A 20702-nucleotide genomic window follows, 5' to 3' on the forward strand; every position below is an offset into this window, starting at 1 on the left:
GTGGGGAGTGTATGACAACACATTCCAGCTTATGTGCAAGGCATTTGAGGTCGAGGCATGGAAAAATGCTGAGGCACTGTGTGCATATTGTTTGTGCATGAGACTGTAACTCCTTGACTCTCAAAACAGGACAAGGAACAGGATGTGTGATAAGGAGTGCTGAACACAACACCTAAGAATGTGGTTTGAGTGTTTTTAGATGTAATAAACAAGGCCATTTGCGTCTCATGACCTGAGCACAAATAGCCACCTGGTAGATATTTCTTGTTTGCCTGAATTGTAGTTCAACAAACCTTCTCAATAAATACATGGCAGACGGATCTTTTTAGATCCATCTTTGTAGATGCTTTAGCTCAGGCTCAGGTGGACGGCCGTCTTTTTCCTCATTGCTCGCAGCACTCCCTTGGAGGAGTTGCTCGTCACCCCATTCAGCTATAATTGTCTGAATACTTATTTCTCGGTGTTCACTGCAGACTAACCTGCAAGTGGTGACCCTGACATGATTGCCTTTAAGTTAAACGCATGGAGTAGGATGACTCACCAGTCTTCGGGGAATACCGGTAAGGGACAGTCCCGACCCGTTTTCAGGACAGGACCAACCCGTATAATACTAGGGGTTGGGTTACCATGGGCTAGGAGTTGACCAAAAAGCAGAAAGTATTTTTTAAAACAGTGCAACAATTACTTAAGGCTATCCAGTTCACGGTAGAGTCTGGAGCTTTGCATAAGCTTGTGCTTTTAATTTGGCAGGAATGCCCTTGGTTCCCTGATCAAGGAACATTAGAGTTATGGGAGCAGGTGGGATGCTGCCTGAAAAGAGGATTTGAGCGGGGCAATTTTACCAGACCACCTGGAGTCTGGTACGCTCTGCGTTGTACCCTCTTTATATTCCAGATCGTAGTCAGTCAGATCGCCCATTTTCTTCACCTGAAGGGAATTCAGAAGATTTACAGGGAAAGGAAACACAGGAACAAGAACAATAGAGAGGGGCTCCTCCCCCCACTTTATTCCCTTCAGTGCAGCATAAAGAAGAGACTTTTTCTCGCGATGATGAGGACGGACCAGAGCCTTTTCCTCCCCCAATAGAAAAGCCATTGCCCTCTTTTCCTCCACCCTTAAGAAGACCTTCATCCATTGGCCCCGTTCAGGCAACAGCATCTCCCACCCACCTTGAGGAGATTGGAGGCCACCCAAGAGACGGTTCTTGGATAAGACCTCCAGCCAGCGAACATCTATCTATATGACTGGGTGGCCGCATCCCCTCGACAAACTTCCCTACTAGAGAGATGCCTCCAGGAGGGACTTAGGGAGACCCTGAGGCGCTTTTTGGTGCATTCCCTGCCATTGTTCAAAATAACAGGAGACAGCATGAAAGCTTGCCTGTCACTGTCTTTAAGGAGTCAAAAAAAAGTATCTGCGAAAATGGTGTACATTCATCCTTTACTCGGGATGGTTGAGGCTCTGGGAAATGGTTATGAGATGATTCTGCATGATTGGAAAACTCTGGTAAAAGTTTTGGTCTCAGCTGCTGAATATACTGTGTGGTGGAGTGAGTATAGTGATCTAGCCATGCAGCAATCTTTGCAAAATTTGGATAATAATATCCCAGTACAGCTTGATATGCTATTGGGAACAGGGCCTTTTGCTTTAGCTCAGGCTCAGGTGCACAGTCATCTATTTCCTCAATGCTCGCAGCTGGTGATACAGGCATGGAAGAGAATACCCATGGGACAATCCCAGGGTTCCTCTGTGATAGTTAGACAGGGTCCCACAAAAACATACATCAAATTTATCATCTGATTGCTGGCTGCAATCGAAAGACAGGTACCCCATCCTGAAGCCACCAAACTTCTTATGTTGCAATTGGCTTTTGAAAATGCAAATAAGGACTGTCAGGCAGCAACAACCCCAGTCCGAGCCACTGCCACTGCCACTGAAATTGGTGTGTTTACTGAACTGTGCCAGGATGTAGGCACTACAACTCATCTGGTTCAGACTTTTCCTGAAATGATTACCAGGGCCACGTGTTATAATTGTGGTTGAACTAGGCATATGGCCAAAGAATGCCGACAAAAGGGAGTCCCAGAGAAATCAAAGGCCCCTAAAATACCCACTAAAGAATGCCAGTGATGCGGTAAATGTAAACACTGGGCTAACAAATCAAAATTTGATAAGGAAGGAAACCCATTATCGGGAAACGGGAAAAGGGGTGAGACCTTCAGCACCCAGAAAAGTCCATGGAGGAACACCAATCTCCAAACTTGGGGGATGGCTTTCCCTCCCGAGTCAGGACCAGAAGTAGCATCCATGACCTCTCTTCCACCACCTCTGGCAGCACAGGGCTGGACCTCGCAGTCATAACGGACATGGTGCTTAAAGAGCAAGATGGGGTCCAGCTGATTTCAACTGGGATCTATGGCCCATTACCCAGAGGGACATTTGGATTGATTATTGGAAGGTCTTCTAGTACACTTAAAGGAATTCAAATTTTCCCTGGAGTTACAGATTCAGATTATTTAGAAGAACTAAAACTTATGGCACAGGTGTCAGGGGTCCACACCATCTCTAAAGGAACTCACCTTGCTCAGATTATTCTTATTCCTGATCTTCAAGGTAATGCTCAACAGAGACCACAGGGCTTCAGGATTTCGCCACTCAGGCATGAAAGTTTTTTGAAGTAGTTTAGTGTCATCTCATAGTCCACACTTGGAAGTAACAATTAATGGAGTTATTTTTATGGGAATTATTGACACAGGGCCAATCAAACTATTATAGCTAAAAAACAGTGGCCTTCAGATTGGTCTTCCTCTCCTGCCTTATGTTCTATCATGTGTGTTGGAGGGTATCAACAGCAGTTAAAAAGTAGGCATATCCTTCCACTTTTGGGTCGGGAAGGCAAGGTCGCCCATCTTCAGCCCTTTATCTTAGAAATTCCATTTTCTCTGTGGGGACAAGATGCCCTAGAAAAGGGGGGCTTAAACCTCTCTGTCCCACCGCCCTTTTGGTAGGGGCCACTGCTCCTTTGAAAATTATCAAAATCAAGTGGAAAACTACCAGTCCAGTATGGGTGGAGTAGGGGTCCATTAAGAAGGAAAAACTGGAGCATATTCAATGTCTAGTACAAGAACAACTAGATGCTGGCCACATTGAGCCTACTACCAGTCCCTGGAACACTCCTATTTTTACTATTCCAAAAAGGTCAGGAAAATGGAGGTTATTGTATGACCTCCATGCTATTAATGCTGTGATGTTTCCTATGGGACCTTTGTAACCAGGATTGCCGTCTCCGGTTATGATCCCCAAAGACTGGCCTCTTATTGTAATTGATCTAAAGGATTGTCTTTTTTTTTTTTTTTTAACCATACCCTTGCATCCTGAGGATTGAGAAAAATTTGCCTTTACCATTCCCACTTATAATAATGAGCAGCCAGTTGAACGCTATCAATGGACAGTTCTGCCCCAAGGGATGATGAATAGCCCTACTATATGTCAGCTTTACGTACATGAAGCTTTACTTCCTGTGTGTCAATCCTTCCCCCAGGCAAAAATCTTCCACTATATGGATGATATTTTGATAGCTGCTCAGCAACAGTCCTTACTGCATCAACTTTATGCAATGGTAGTACAGCATATGTCACAGTATGGTCTTGTTATTGCACAAGAAAAGATTCAGCTGATGGCTCCGTGGCTTTATTTAGGAAGTCTTATTTTGTCTACTACTCTTAGGTCGCAACTTACAAAAATAATTCTCCCACAGCACTTAAGCCTTAATACGTTACAGCAAGTCCTAGGACAGATTAATTGGATACACCCTTATTCAGGCATTCCCACAAATTCTTTGACTAATCTTTTTGACACCTTGAAAGGTGGCCCTGCTTTAAATTTGCTGTGAGACCTCTCTCCACTAGCACAGGCAGAGCTTAACGCTGTGGAGCAAGCTTTGGCCCAACAGTGAGTCTCACATTTAGATTCTGACAGACCTATAGATCTTTTTATCTTTAATACCCCTCATAGCCCTACAGGGATGGTTGGGCAAGTTGGAACAGATGTCTCTCCTTTGGAATGGCTTTACCTGTCTCATAACCCTTATAAACATATGCAAAAGACTACAGATTTAATAGCTTCTCTTCTCATAAAGGGACACTGACGTTGTGTCCAATTGTCAGGATATGACCCTGCTACTCTTTTCCTACCTTTAAGCAAGAAACAATTTCATACCCTCTTAGCTTGTGATCTTGATTGCCAAGTCGCAATGGCTTACTTTATTGGTAATATCAGTTTCCATTTACCGGCCTCTAAGCTCCTGAACTTTTTATAAACTGTGCCTGTTAAATTGTATCTATTGTTGCCTCTGAGCCCTGCTTCATGCTACTACAGTCTTCACAGATGCTTCAGGAAAAATGGGAAAGGCAGCTATAGTGTGGCAAGATGCCATGCAAACTGGCAGAAAAAAAATCCACAAACATTTCACAACTACACAACAGGCAGAGTTAGGTGTCCTAATATTGGCCTTACAAACTTTCTCTCACCAAGACATAAATATAGTGATTCCAATTATGTGATGTATAGTATTATTCATTTAGATCTCACACATCTGAAAGGTATTACTAATGAACCCCTACTAACCCTATTTCTCAAAGTGTAGACGCTCTTCTCTGCCCATCATCACCCTCTTTACATCACACATATTCACTCTCATTCTGGACTACCTAGTCCCTTATCAGAAGAGAATGCTCGAGCTGATGCTCTGGTACGACCACATATGTCGTTTGCAGACTCTCCTGCATTTTTGCGAGCTCAAGCTTATCATTCCTTTTTTCATCAGAATGCACACAGTCTTAAACAGCAGTTTCTTTGACACTTGCTCAAGCTCGCATGATTATTAAAACTTGTCCTGATTGCCAACAGCATTCTCTCTCCTCTTTTTCATTGGGACTTGGGGCCAACCCACGAGGTCTGGTACCTAATGCTATCTGGCAAACTGATATTACTCAGCATTCACCCTTTGGACGCTTCAAATTTCTCCACATTACCGTGGACACTTATATGAGCCTGACACATGCTACTCCCTGAACTGGAGAAAAAACTAAAGATGCAATTGCTCATCTTTTTAAACTATTATGACCTTGGGTCTTCCACAAACTATGAAAACTGATAATGGTCCTTGCTATCTTAGCACTCGATTTGGATATGCATCGCAACTTTGGCACAAACAACACAAAACTGGTATTCCTTATAACTCAACCGGTCAGACCATTGTTGAACGAGCTCATTGAGCTTTTAAAGTATATCTTATATAAACACAAAGGGGGAATATGGGGCTCTCTCCTCGAGAACAGATAGCAATGGTCTTATTTACTCTCAATATTTTGAATATTGCACAAGATGCCTGGACGGCTACTGATCGTAGGATGAAGCCAGTTGAAGTCACAAAAAGAAAGGTGTTAATTTGAGACATTTGTACAGGGAATTGGGAGAAACCTTATGAGGCACTGCAGCGGAGTCAAGGTGCGGTTTGTGTTTCACAAACTACAGGATTAGAGTGAATCCCCATAAAATGAGTGAAGCCATATTATTAGTTAGAGACCACCAAACAACCCCCTCCTGATGATGAAGGAGCTGTCATTGGAGAATTGACCAACAATGATGATGATGAGTCGGAAGGCACCTGACATTACCTGGGGACAGCTAAAGAAATTGGATCAACAGGCAACTATCCAGCTCGCAGCCATGGGAGCCCCTGCAACTGCAGAGAACTGGTTTCTTATGTATCTGGCAGTAATTGGTGAAGCTTCTGAGAAAGTACACGGCTGGTAATTCTTGTTCTTTGCCAGGTGGGCTCAGCTCAAGAACATGTTTTTTGGAGTCATGTTCTGAATCCCCGTTTTCAATGTTATTACATGGTGGGATGCTGACCCGCCTTTGTCTTCTAATGATACTTCTTGGGAGGGAGGTCCATGGATGCCCCTGTCTTACCCCGTCCCTGAAAATTTGGGATGGATCAAACTTAATGACTCCTTGACTTTATTGTCTAGCAATTCTCCTCTCTGTTTTTCCACATTGGCCCTAGATAAATGTATTACTCTCATTCTTCAGGAGTATCTTTACTATCAGCCTAAAAGGGGTGCTAAGCGTGCAAACTTGACTTTTATTTCTGCTGTTACTACTAATCTTACTGAGATTTCTAATGAAACGATCTTCCTATATGCTGTCCAAGAAGGGACTGTCGATATGTTTGAGGCCATCCAGTGGTCCCCATGCAGATAACCTGCACCACATCAAGGACCTCTGCTAGATAATGCACCTTACTTGATTGGGGTCCCCATGGGTATGTCATGTCTGCAAACCAGACTATTGGATTTGGGAGTCCCTCCAATAGTTCCATTACCCTTCAATAGTTCCATTAGCTGCTCCCCACCCCATTCAGCTGTAATTGTCTGAATACTTATTTCTTGCTGTTCACAGCAGAGTAACCTGCAGCTATTATTAAAAAGTCAAAAAAAAACAATAAATGCTAGTGAGGTTGTGGAAGAAAAGGAAGACTTTTACACTGCTGATGGAAGTGTAAATAAGTTCAACCGTTGTGGAAAGATAGAGTGGCGATTCCTCAAAGACCTAAAGGCAGAAATACCATTCAACCCAGCAATCCCATTACTGGGTATACCCCCAAAGGAATATAAATCATTCTATTATAAAGACACATGCACACATATGCTCACTGCAGCACTATTCACAATAGCAAAGACGTGGAATCAACCCAAATGCCCATCAATGATAGACTAGATAAAGAAAATGTGGTACATATACACCATGGAATACTATGTGGCCATTAAAAAGAATGAGGTCATATCCTTTGCAGGGACATGGATGGAACTGGAGGCCAATATTCTTAGCAAACTAATGCAGAAACAGAAAACCAAGTACCACATGTTCATATTTATAAGTGAGAGGTAACTAAATGATAAGAACACATGGACATATAGAGGGGAACAATGCACCCTGGGCACGAGACGAGGGAGAGGATCAGGAAAATAACAAATGGATACTAGGCTTAATACCTGGGTGATGAAAAAAAGTCTATGCAACAAATCCTCTTGACACACATTTACCTATGTAACAAAACTGCACATCCTGGACACGTACCTTTGAACTTAAAATAAATGTTAAATTTTTTTTTTCTAAATCCTATTAATTTCAATATGATGTTCATATCTAACCAATTTATAGAATCCTCATTTTCTAAAATTTACAACATGTATTAAACTTTGCCACATTAGTCTGTATTCTGTGTTTTAGTCTATTTTATCCTATGTTTACTCTCTGAGCTAGAAAACATGTAATATTAAATGTCATTCAATTTTATATATTACATTCCTACAAATCAGGATACGATTGCCTAGATGACTCTCAGCTGTGTAAGAGTGAACTATTGGACCAAGATGTGGAAAGTTCTGTGACTCACTTGAATATTGTAAATGATCTACATGAAAATATATCTAAAACAACAAAGGAGACATACTTTTTTCATTTTTATCCATATTTTTAAAAATTCAAAGATGTGATTTAATTTAAAATATAACTTTCTAATGATAACGAATGCTAATGATTTCTGAGTTGGCTTTAGTATATGCTTTTAATTTCACTGTGTAATGAGTTGGTTAAAAAACTTGTTATTTAAAATCAAGATTTAATAGTTGTTTTGTATCAAATTATGAAGGCTTCTACTAGAGTCTTCAACTATGTCTTTAACATTTTAGTTTTGAAGTATCATGATCAGAACTTGCATTTTCAGTGTACTATTCTTAAGAGGCAGTTTTTATAGATCTACTCTACATACAGATGCTTATGGAAACAGTATTTAGGGAATACAAAAAAAGAGTCTGACTTCCACATTGAAATTACCATGAAGCATGGGGAAGAGACCAAGCATCAGAGGTAAAGTTGATATTTCAGCACGACTGTGTCTTTGGAGTCAGATATGACAAGTTGAATATAAAATCTGTAAACTGCAAAAATATTGTACTTCCCACAGCAGAGTGTTTAATTTAAATAACAACTCTCAAAGAACAGGTTGACCTCATATGCCTAAGAGCCTGGGAAAAAATTCACGACCCTGGTACTACTTATCCTTCTTTTAATTCAGTTCAACAGGGTCCAAGGGAGGCTTATCCAGATTTGATCACCCATTTGCAAGACACAGCTCAAAAGGCTATTTCGGATTCTCATGCTAGGAACGTGATCATTCAGCTGCTTGCTTATGAAAATGCTAATACAGAATGTCAAGCAGCAATTAGACCTATTAAGGGAGAGGCAGATCAAAATTATACTTATTGGGTATACATTCCATTCCCACCACTGATTAGGCCTGTTACATGGTTAGACCCCCAGGTGGAGGTTAATGTTAAGGACAGTGTCTGGATGCCTGGAACAACAGATAACCGAGGTCCTACTCATCCAGAGGAAGAAGGAATGTTAATGAATGTTTCCATTGGTTATCGCTTTCCTCCCATCTGCCTGGGGCCGGCAGCAAGATGTTTAAATTATGATAAACAAAGTTGGATGGTTTATGTCCCTGCACATAATGGATCAAAAGCCTCTATTCATGCAATCAGTGGAAGAACATTTCAATCTTTGGACACTATTAAATACCTTGAGCATGGCTATGTTATGACACATTGCCAGACTAATAAATTTAAACCTAATAAGAAGCCCTGCCCTAGGAAGGCCACTAAATGGTCTGGAAAGCTAGAGGTGCTAACCTAGGAAGATTGTATTGCAAACAGTGCTGCTGTACTGCAAAATAATTCCTATGGAATCGTCATTGATTGGACCCCTAGGGGACACTTTGCAGTAAATTGTACTGGACAGCACGAAGATTGTAGAGGGACTCCTTTTGCAAATGACTCCCCAGATAATGCACCAAAATTATATAGAAGAATTGAAACAAATTACACTATTAAGTGGGAGGAGAGTGGTATGGTTCCTCCAAGCTCCAAAATGATTGATCCAATTATAAGTCCAGAACATCCAGAATTGTGGAAATTAATGATGGCTCAAACCCCAATTCGGATTTGGAAAGGAGAATATAAAACAGAGATCCATAGTAAAAAACTTCCATTTGTTGTAGTCATGACCCCTAATCGGACTGTCCCATTGCAGAGTTGTGTTAAACATCCTTTTATGTTGGCAGTGGGAAAAATTAATATCCTACCTGACTCTCAAACCATATCATGCCTCAACTGTCATCTTTTTACCTGCATTAATTCCACCTTTAAGAAAGATAATAGCATTTTACTGGTTAAGGCCCAAGAAGGAGTTTGGATACCTGTTTCCCTCAATAGACGTTGGGAGGCCTCTCCCTCCATACATATTATCACTGAGGTACTAAAAAGGAATACTTAATAGATCAAAGAGATTCATATTTACTTTAATAGCTATGATCATGGGCCTTATAGCTGTCACAGCTACTGCTGCTGCTGGTGTTGCTTTGCACTCTTCTATTCAAACTATGGGCTTTGTGGATAGTTGGCAGAAAAATTCTTCTAAGCTTTGGAATTCCCAAAGCCAAATAGATCAAAAATTGGCAAATCAGATTAATGATCTCCATCAAACAGTAATTTGGATGGGAGATCGGATTATGAGCTTGGAGCATAGAAGTCAAATGCAATGTGATGGGAATACTTCTGATTTTTATATTACTCCCAGCTCTTATAATGCCACTGAACACCATTGGGAGATGTTTAGATGTCACGTACAAGGAAAAGAAGATTATTTAACATTAGATATTGATAAACTGAAAAAGCAAGTTCTTGAGGCATCTCAGGTTTATCTCACCCTGTTACCTGGAGCTGATATTCTTGCTGGAGCTGCTGATGGCCTTTCTAATATCAATCCCTTAAAGTGGATTAAAACCATACGTGGATCAACAATTGCAAATTTTATTTTGGTTTGTGTCTGTTTATGCTGTTTGTTTTTAGTCTCAGATGCGGACGGCACCTTGGGAGAGAAGCCAGACACCGTGAACAAGCCATGGTAGCAATGGCTGTTATTAATAAAAAAAAATTAATAAAGACAAAAAAGGGGGACATGTCAGAAAGAGAGTTTCTGGGGTGCCAGTTGATTTGGTCTCGCCTGTGTGAGACACCCATGGGAAGCTATGGGTGGCCTCTGAGGAGAAAAGTCTCCTTATTGCCTTCATGTCTTTATGCCCCAAGAGCATAACCACTCAGCAGCATTCCACAGGTTGCTCAGGGAGATAACACTCCCTTGAAGCAGTGGGGTATAATCAAACATCTTGGCTCCTCCTGAAGCCTGCTCCCACCGATTTCAGTCCCAATAAGTTAAAGATCTTAAGTAGTTTAGACACATGCCTTTGCTCAAGGAAATTGACAGAAACCACCACTGCTATACATCTTATCGAATGACTCACGAGTTCTCCTTCACTGATTAATCCTTTTCCTCATCCCTTCCTCCCCCTCCCATCTGCCCTAAGAACAAAGAGCTTGTAAACCATTAAATTGGGCAGAGCCTGAGAGCTCTGGGCCGTGAGCAAGGCTCTGATGCTCCGGTCCCCTGGACCCACATTTTAAACGCTTATTCTGTCTCTTTCTAGCTCCTTTGTCTCTGCCGGACTTGGGGTAAACACTGGGTGGTGCGGGGCTGGTTTCCCCAACAATTATCTTTATTCTATAATTTCCCATATACAAGTAGTTAATTAATTAGTCAGAAAGCACCAAAACATTTAGTTCTTCATAATCTTGCTTGTGGAAATATCTCTTTAAAAAATGACCTTAACCATTCATTTCTAAAAAAGCAACACAAATAAGTTTTTCTTTGTCAAATACATCTCATCTATTACTGAAAATACCATAAATATTTGGCTTTATTTTTCATTTTGTAAGCTTTCTTATTCTTATATATTAACAAACATATATTTTTGTTTCAAACTTCTTTGCCAATTTTGCTATTTCTCCTAGTATAATTGCCATGCTTTTAATCATTCAAACTGGAAAATATGAAGTCATACTGCTTTTCTAATTTGTCTTCAATCCAATCCCAAGTCTCACCATAAATTGCTTTTTTATAAATAAGTTTTAGGGAAAATTTGCTGAAGAATCAGAACACTTCCTAATCTCTGATAAAGAGATCTTATAACTCATTAGTTCTTCTCAATTGAGACAACCTTAAATGTCAGAAAGCATGTAATCACGAGATAACAATTTGTATTTCTCACATAAGTGCTCAGTACAAACTTGTGAAATTAATTTTCCATTTTTTAAACATATTTTTATTATTTTCTGAAAGTAACATTACTATGCCTGCTTTTTTAACCTTTGTTCAGCCTATGATCAGTCCTTTGCTCAAAATGCCTGTCATCATCCTACACAGCCTTCAAGAACAAAAAATACAAAATCCATCTCCTACGGGAAACTACCCTAATTCTAAGACATGTGGACATTTTTGCATGTAACTCTTCTGCTTCTTTTGACCTGAATTTTCATTCTGGCATTATATGTGTTGGTTGCATAAGCATGTATTTTTAAATCATTTTTATATCTTATTACATCATTTAGATTATAAACTACTGTAGGACTTCCATCTTCAGTGCCTGGTTTTGCTCATTAATCCTTCCCTGGTAAAGAAACCCATAATAACCTCTTTAATTAGAATATTTAGTACTTATTTTCTGTAGTCTTCATTTGGCCCTTAATTATATTCAATATGATATTTATTTATTACGTATTATTACCATATTCTTCATACATTCTTGCTCAATTATTTACATTTTAAGTTCCCTGGGAGGAAAACCTTTTATTCTGACAATTCCTAAACTGAACTATGTAATAATTTGTATACAAAAAGGCACAAAAATACAGCTTGAAGAGCAAAGGGTCAGAAGGTAGAAGATTCGAGTTCCAGTCCTTGGTTTAGCCAACCAACAACTCATTGTTGAATAGCCTTTTAATAAACCTTTCTGAGTCTTTCCAGAGTAAAGTTGTTGTAGGAGAAGATTGTTAAATTCTTTTAAAGATTTTTTGTGTTTTGGAAACTAGGCAATGAGTTTGTCTCTATCTGCAGGGTCCAAATTATCATTATACTAAGAGATAAAGTAGCTACTTCTGAAAATAGGATGGGAATAAAGGAGACATCCAACTAGAAACAGACAGTAGGGTATTTGAATAAGGACACAGGTCATATTAAGGTTGCACATTCTTTCAGAGCATATTCTTGTTTGTACTTTGTGCTTTCCAGGAATTGGTTGCCTACTTACCTTGGTAAGCATTGCAAGCACAGGGTAAGCATTCAGAACTCCTCAGAGAAATAGAGCCAACAGGACATGTATATATAGAAAGAAAGAGTGAGAAATTTATTTTTAAGGAATTGGTTGGCTCATATGACTGTGGAGGCTTGTTAAGTCCAAAATCTGCAGGGTTAGCACATCAGGCTAGAGAACCAGGGAAGCATTGCAGTTTGAGCCTAAAGGCAATCTGCTGATAGAACTTGTTTGTGAACAGAGAGAGGTCAGTCTTTATTTTATTAAGGCCTTCAACTGATTGGATGAAGCCCATTTATATTATGGAGGGTAATCTGCTTTATTCAAAGTCTACAAATTTAAATGTCAGTCTTATCCCAAAACACCTCCGCAGAAACATCCTGAATAATGTTTGACCAAATCTCTGGTTACATGACCATGCTATGTCAACACATAAAATTATCCATCATGCATTGATTCTGTCATTGAGGGAAACAAAGTATAACTCAAATGGCTTGCTTTTACTTCAGTTTAAGGACAATTTATCAGTTATGATTTGAAACTCAAGAGAGCTTAAATCCAGGATCTTCCCTTTTGTCATTCTCCACAGACTCAGTGTCCTCAACTAGAAAAAGCAGTTATGTTATGACAAATGGGATCTCAAGTCAGAATATTTATTTTCATTATCCAACCCTGCCACTTACTAACTGTAGCTTTGAAAAAGTCACTTGTTCTTAAGGTAAAACCAAGTAATCAATTATATTCGTAATTAGCATATATTTGTAGGGTGAATTCTCATACGGCTTTTTCTACTAAAAGACAGCTTCAGAAACCACAGGATCTGATTGTTTTAAGAGCCATAAGGTTTTTAAAACCATGAAGAAGTGCCAAGATATTCATGTAAGTGATAATAGGAGAGTTTCTCTTCTTCGTCTTTAGTATAAATCCTCTGATGTCATCGTTAACATTACATACTATTTATTTGTAAACCTTAGTTTCTACAACATAAAAATGGAAAGAATAACACCTACTTCACAAGTAGGTTATCACATGAGTCTATATGGGAAATGGTGTGCATAATAACATATTAACCATAACCATTAGGAGCTAAATAAAACCTCTCTGCTTACCTAAATTAGCTGTTTTGAAGACCATAACCATTCACTCATATTTATCCAGTCATTTAGCAAATATTTATTGAATATCATTGACTGAAGTATTAAACTAAGCTTTTAAAAACAATAATGTTCTATGAAAATGCAGAGAATTACTGTCAAAGGTACTGAATAGATAGTTGATGATCTGTTTATTTACTATGAGCTCTTAGACATCTCCAGGGGTAAAATGCAGTCTGTTTACATATTGCCATCAGTATTTTACATTCTTGGTTTCAAGAATGTAATTCAGGAGAGCAGTGAAAGTCAGGGCAAATTTTTTCATCTCAGACCAAAAGTATAGCTGGGCATGGGATCGAATAACATTTAATAGTAGCAGTAGGCCATTCAATTGGTGCTATTACCGCTTTGTAAAGGAGTCTTAGGTCAGTTTTCTCAGAAGCTGACAGGATTCTTGTGGCAGTTATTTATTTAAAAATAGCTCCCTTTGAGTGAGGACAGCAAGTTAGGTCCTGAGGGCAGGAGAAGAAAGGTAAGCAAGAATGTAGTCTTACGTGAAGACCAACTTCAGGCAAGCCTGAATCAATGGAGTCTGCCTGTTAGTCATTGGCTGTGAGCTTCCCATCAGAGAGGAGGGTCTTAACCTCTCAGATATGGCAGTACCCTTTATGAGAAGGGCAATTCTTTGCAGAAGTAGTTATAGATCATCAGCCAACATTCTCAATAGTAGGGGTGAACATCCCTTCCAGAACAGGAGATTTTGGAAAGGCAACAACAACCTTCACTTCTGAATGTCCATTAATATTCATAATAACAACAGAGGCACTGCAAAGGTTTAAGAGCTCTCTTACTTTTAGAGAAATTTCAAAGAAGTTTCAAAGAAAAACTGACTGATAACCACTATAGTCTTTTACAACATTCAAACTGTTTGAAAATTAGTGTTCCTTTAAATTATATTTAAATTCATTTTCTATAAATAAATTCATATAAACAATTTGCATATAACTTAAGGAACACTAATGTTTTTAGATAATATTTTGTACCTAGAATTTATTTTCTTATGAAAGCATAAACTTTATTATGTTTTGAAAACAGAGCCAGAGGAGATTCTTATTTCTGTTTTGTTGATTATCCATTAGCTGCTAAGAAACATAAATGTACATAGGCTTAAAAAACTCTGCCTCTTAGAAACGTCAAGCAGACAATTGTTAGATAGACAATATGCCAGGTGCATACTTTTGATATACATTCTAAGTAAGAAATCAATACATAAATGCATTAAATGGTATATTTTCAATGTAAAAAATGCAAGCGAGCAACTTTTCTAGAATGTTATGTTTGCAAACATGGCATTTGTATAAATAGCTAATAACACATAACTTTAATTACACGTGTATCTACAATAAAAACTGGAGATTTTTCTTAAAGTAAAACGAAGTAACCAATTATATTATTAATTAGCATATGTTTATAGGGTGACTTCTCATATTGCTGTTTCCATTAAAAGGCAGCTGCAGAAACCAAATAATCTGGTTGTTTTATTAATATGGTTCTTTAAGAAGAACCATAAGGGTTTTGAAACCATGAATAAGTGTCAAAATATTTATTTAGGTGATTTGATAATAGGATAATTTTTCTTTGTCTTTAGTATAAATACCCTGACATCATCATCAACATTATATAATATTTGTAATATTTCATAGCATTTTAAAGCAAGTTTTCAAGGCCCTAGGAAGCTGCTATGATTAATAATGAAGTAAGGGGGAAAGGACTTTTGATAGTTTTCTCTTGTTTTGTTGTTTCTTTTCCTCCAAAAGGAAAGATGCATCCGAAAACACTTGGCTGTCCTGGAGACAACAGGCAAAATTGGACAAAGCTGAAGTGCACAACTTCTCAAAACAGTTCTGGGTATTGATACCTATGCAAATTTTTAGAGTTACCCAGCAACACAAAATAAACTAGGAAAAACAGTTTTTGTTGTCTTCTTACCTCTGTATCTAAATCTCTGTTTTACGAGGATTAAGTTTGGCTATAAATGTAGAACAATCCCCCTTACCTCTTCTTTTCTCTCAAAAAAAAATGCTTAAGATAAAATTATTTCTATCCCTCGTATAAATTTAGAGATTGATGGTCCAGATACAAGAGCTCCATGCTTCCTCAGTCTTTTACCTCTTCTATGAATGGACTCTATTCCCAAAGTCACCTTATGGTCCAAGATGGCTATTCCAGCCTCAGGCATCATGCCCAAATGCCAGCCAACAGAGGAGAACAAAAAGAAGGAGAATGGCTCACCCTTTCTTTTTTTTAAAGATGCTTAAAAATTATGCACATGGAAGTTATGAATTCTTTGTCACCTGGACTACTTAGCTGCAAGAAAGACTGGGGAGTAGAGTTTTTATTCCACAGCCATATGCTCAGGTATATATCAGTAATACTCTTCTGAGAACAACAGAACAGTTAGTGGCCTCTGCAGATCCACCTATCTCTGTTCTGTGTTCACTACCATTCAGGCCTCCAGTGGATTCATGCTGTGTTCTGGTCTTGTAAATCAGAGCCCTTCTCCCACATCAGTCTATCTGTATCCCTTTCTCCAGGCCTATTGCCAATCTTCTGCTGCAGTGTCAGATGCACCACAAAGCTAGTTACAAGGTAAATGTGTTTCAAATTAAGATATGAATGCCTAAATATGTAGAATCATCCAAGAGGGAATTTTGTCTTTAAAACTAGAAATACATTTTTATCTTTTGCCTATCCATTCCCCACCCAAACTGGTTGTTTTTTTAGAAGGAGTACAATTAATAAAATAGCATTACTACAAATTATCTAGACACCAACCACATTTCCTTGTCAATACCAACCCTCTTTTTTCCACCATCATTAATCATATATACCTATCTTTGGTGAATTCAGCAATACAAAGAATAACAAAACTTGTCACTGGAATGTATCATAAATATTTCAAATGCAGAATTCATTGCTTGTCAATTGTTCTTATTGATTAAACAGAAAATAGTAGAAAAAAGCTAAAATTTTACAGATGTATTTTCTGATATTAAACTATACTTTCATTCTTGGTATAGACTTTATTTAATAATAATTTGGTTGAATATGGTTTGCTAACATCTTTTTTATGACTTTTGTATATGCAATATACAGACAATCCTATAATTTTTCATATATTGCTTTTATATTGCTTGGAGCCAGAATTATGCTAATGTTAAAAATTAATTATAAGCTTTTATAAGCTTTTCCTCTTCTTAAATTTTATTGAAAATGTGGACACAATATAAATTATCTGTGTCTTAAAGTTTGGTAAAACTCACCTGCAAATCTTTCTCCACCTAGGGCATTAAAGTGAAGAGATGTCTTTACCATTTCAATTTATTAACAGTTTTCATTCTACTCAAGTTTCTTGTCACAATTTTTAATTTTATCCAGAATGATATCCATTTCCTCCGAGTTTTTACATTTATAGAAACAAAGCTGTTCATAATATTTTTGTATTTGTAATTCTGTGATGTCTATATTTACTTTTTCTGTTTAGAGATAGTTTTGGAAAAATGGACTCATTATATGCAGAATACAGTTGATTCCTAACACATATAATATACAAAGGTGACTCCTGATGGGTTGAAAACCTCATTAAGAAAGATAAAAAGGATAGCATTAACACAAAAACATGTGAGCAAATACCATCAATAATCTAGAAGTGAAGAAAACTTTAATTAAAAAATGCACAATTCATAAAGAAAATATATTGACAGATTTTATAGAATTAATGTTATGGGCTTCTGTTCAGTGAAAGGTATCATAGACAAAATTATCAAGTATTTGGCAAACTGGAAAAAGATTTTTTAAATAATTGAAATTAGCAGGGGTCAACATCTAGAATACACAAGGAATTTACATATCCATAAGAAAAAGATGAGAATTTCAATATACAAAACCAGGCAATTCATTGAAAGTCAAATCTGAATTAGCGAGTATATGAAGAAAAGACCAACTCTTGATTCAAAAATTAGAGCTAAGTCAGCTATTACTGAGCCATAGAAAGATGAGTGCTCTGCACTGCTGATGGGAATGTACACTGGTATAGCTATTGTAGAGAGAAATCTAGGTGTACTTAGTGGAAGTGAATATGATCCAGTAAACTATTCCAAGGATGCATCCCAGAGAAACTTGAGCCCAGGTTCATAAGGGGACAAGCACAAAGATGTTCATTGTAGCAGCAGTTAGAACCAACTCAGTGCCCATCACTACAGAAATGAGTAAGTAAGATGTGGTGGTGTATGCATACGGTAAAATGCTATTATCCAACATCAGAAGCAATAAACTTGTATTTCATACAGTGGCATGGATGAATCTCTGAATGAATGACAAAAAACATTAAATTTAAAAATTAAATAATGAAATTAAAAATTAAAATTACAAACAGAATGAAAGTCATAGAATAATGCCATTTATGTAAATTAAAAACAGATGCATATATAAAACAGCACCATATGGGTTTCAAAGAATCACACCTATCCAAAGACATCTATATGTAATAGAATTGTGCCTATAGTGAGGAGGCTGGTAAATTGTGTTAAAATAGGGGATGAATGACAAATAAAAAGAAAATAAAAGAGATACCTTGGCATGGATAGTTGAAGTATGTACTGTGTGTTAGTGAGTATCATTAACTCAACACTTTGCCCCTAAGATTAAAAAGATATAAATTATATAGCCATAATGCTTGTGCTGTATAATGTAAAGAGAAACAAATGTTACACATGAACCAAAATAGATACAAATATTCTCCTTGCTTCTTTAGATTGTCCCAAAACATGCCAGGCTTGCATCATTTTCTTAAGGAGGATTATGCCATGTTTCCCTCATCCTCAGTGATCTCTACCTATCCTATGGCACTCTTCAAGACACAATTTAAGTTCTACTTCTAAAAAACCTTTAAAATTGCTCCATTCATGTAAATGACTTCCTGTAACCAATTGCTTTTATAAGCTGTACCACAACATCTAAAACTTAATACTATTAACAACTCTTTTGCCCTGTATTATGTCTTGCTCACAGTTTCCTTTACTAGATGTTAACTTTCTAGAGATCAGAGAGATTTCTTTGAAGCTTTCTGTTGTGCCTAGAGCAGTGTTGTACTCAAGGTTGAAAGATCTCAATTTCTTATTGGTCTATGAATGTTATTTTCAGTTAAAAAGATCACATGGCAGGTAAAAAAAAATATGCACAGACAAATACTTAAAAACATAAGAAAAGAAGCTGAGCTTCATTCATTTTAGTAACTGGCTAGTGATATAATAGACTTGAAGCACAGAAGGTACTCAACAAATATTTGTTGAAAGAATGCATCAGAAAAATGGACTAGTCTAGAGAGGACCTCAAAAAACATTTTGGTTAATAGATTTTTAGTTAAGATTTGAAATTGTGATGCAAAGGGATGGATAGGCAAGATCATAGCCGAAACTTGAAAAAAAAAACGATCTTTTTGCAGCTGAAAATTAGTTTGAAAGTAGGGAAGCATAGAGCTAGAATAATTGCTATCACACTATGAATGGAATAGCCCTTCAATCAATGTAGTAGGTAAAGTTTGCTTTAAGTTCCTCACTTTTTTAAAGCCCCTCTTTCTTTTCTTGATGTTTCTTGTCTAGGACATTTTTCCTTCAATAAATCTTCACCCGTGACAGCCTACCTATATGCTTTCTGATTATTCCAGGCCATGAGAAACTATCACTATTTTCCCCCTGAATACTTAGAAAATTTTATTTTTACTTCAAATAAAACTAGCAAGAGCCAACTCAGAATATGCTTCCTTCCTCTAGAACTGTTTTAAGGGAAATATTTTCTTATGTTTTTGATGAAAATTATCATTTTCTTATGATTACCAAATGTATGAATTATTTTTATATGCTAAATTGTGGTAGGTTATTCCTCTTCTGGTCACGGAAGGAAGAAATGTCCTACATAGTGGAGGTGATAAACTGAGTTCTCACCGAGACTCAGAATCTCATTTAGTTGTGCTCTGCAAATGATCTGAATGAGAACCAATGGCTTTCTCTAAAAGGGGACTTGAACTTCGTGTGGGATTTAAGAGACTGGAGCTTTGAAACAAGAAGCTATATGCAGCTTGCTCAGCTTTTTGGGATGTGCAGAATAGATGTGGATCTGCTTAAGGGAATGGTGGTTGAAAGCAATATAATGCAAAATGGAAAGAAGCAAGGTATGATGTAACAAAACACAGATACAATATCTATTTCAATTAAGTACAAGTTTTGTGATCTTGACCAAGTCAGAAACATCTCTGAAAGTTTGTTTTCCTTTTTGTATAATAAGGAGGTCAGAAGATCTCGAATTCTTATTGATCTATAAATGTTATTTTCAGTTAACAAGATCACATGGCAGGTAAAAAAATTATGTACAGGTAAGTGCTTAAAAACATGAGAAGAAGCTGAGTTTCATTCATCTGAGTAACTGGCTAGTGATAAAATGGACTTGAAGCATAGAAGGTACTCAACAAACATTTGTTGAATGAATGCATGCCGAAAAATGGACTAGACTGGAGAGGAAGTAATGTCATGATACAGTGCCAAGACAAGACTCTCAGGCTAGGTATGTAGGTGGCAGAGGAAAGAACTTATTGAAGGCAGATAGGAAGAAGTCCTCTTTACTCAGGGGTCAGAATCAGGGAAAAGCTGCAGGACCCAGGGTAGCTGTAGCATAAAAGTTAGGAAGAGACCAAAAGCATAAAAGTTATGGAGATACCTGTAGGGAAGACTAGCAATCATGTTTTAGAGAATTAAGATTCACAATAGAAATGCCTACTCAAATATATGTTAAACAACATGTCTGAACGCTTGGGTTTACACTTGAGGCAGCTATAATAAAAGGCAAGGCAAGGAAAGGGAGTGAGGAGCCCAATCAAATCACCATAGGCTTTAGAATTTAACAGACAAGAGTGTAGCCAAGTTCTACCATCCACTAATAATACAAATATTGACAAAATATTAATTGCTCTGAGACATCTAGAAAATGAGCATTTTAATTCTGATAAATGAAGATTGTAGTATCTACTTTGTAGATTTCTTTTGAAGATTTGTGAATATATGAAAATGGCCTAAAACATGCCTCACATGATTTATTCTTTAATGCTATTTTTATTATTTTTAATGTTACTGCAGATTTTATGCCGAATAAGGTATCAGCCAACTCAATATTCGTCTTGCCTTCAGTGAAAGAACTTGTAATTTGTAAAATAATGGCTTCCCTATTTTTGTATTTTCTTCTGTGTGCTTTTTTTTCTCCTTAATGCTCTTTTAAAAGGCCTT

General features: G+C 37.5%; 1 long non-coding RNA gene across 1 annotated transcript in view; it reads right to left on the reverse strand.

Annotated features, from left to right (window-relative positions):
- Window positions 1-20702, reverse strand: part of LOC107976352 (uncharacterized) — a 519171-nt gene that overhangs the window by 497151 nt on the left and 1318 nt on the right. The window lies entirely within an intron of this gene.

This window comes from Pan troglodytes, chromosome 7 (genome assembly GCF_028858775.2).
Source record: "Pan troglodytes isolate AG18354 chromosome 7, NHGRI_mPanTro3-v2.0_pri, whole genome shotgun sequence".
Classification (NCBI taxonomy): Eukaryota; Metazoa; Chordata; class Mammalia; order Primates; family Hominidae; genus Pan; species Pan troglodytes.